A 703-nucleotide genomic window follows, 5' to 3' on the forward strand; every position below is an offset into this window, starting at 1 on the left:
CTTAGGCATAGATATACAGATGAAACAAAAATTATTCTAATAATAATTTTCCAAACTAACCAATCCAACCAAGGTCGTTTGCGAAAGCTAACCAAACGACCAAACAACAGTTAGCAAAAGAGAGCAAGTCCGTAGTTCAGGTGTTAAGCGTCCCCCACAGTAAAAATGTTAAGAGGAATGTAGGTAGACACTCTTTTAGATGTTTGTCACTCTTCAAGGGAGTAGGTGAACCCGAGAATGGAGAGGAAGGGGTTTGCTGACCCACCAGGTCATCGTATTACGTCGTTTGAGGTCATTTGAGGTCATTCCGAAAAGTCATACCTTAGGAGAAGTTCTTTGTCGAGATGGAATGTAGGTCGGAGTGTTCCATTTTCTTCTGGCTATTTCTTCATTCCTTTCTCTGCTTCTTTTACTTTTTTTGACTTCATCTTTTTATTTTTGTTGTATTTTGTCTCCTATATCAGGGCTCTGATACTCAACTCCCACCTATAACCTGTAATGTAAAACATATTCGTAATAAATGTGAATTTAGTATGCATTAGAATATACACATGGGAATATACTTATATGTAGCTGATGGAAATTGTCAGTTTACATTATTTCAATACATTATCAGTGACATATCAGTATATCACTTGTCAGGAGGCGGTGGTGAAGATAATGAAAGGCTTGTACACACGCGCCATATTAATGTAGCCAATAG

The sequence above is a fragment of the Penaeus monodon genome, chromosome 31 (assembly GCF_015228065.2).
Source record: "Penaeus monodon isolate SGIC_2016 chromosome 31, NSTDA_Pmon_1, whole genome shotgun sequence".
Classification (NCBI taxonomy): Eukaryota; Metazoa; Arthropoda; class Malacostraca; order Decapoda; family Penaeidae; genus Penaeus; species Penaeus monodon.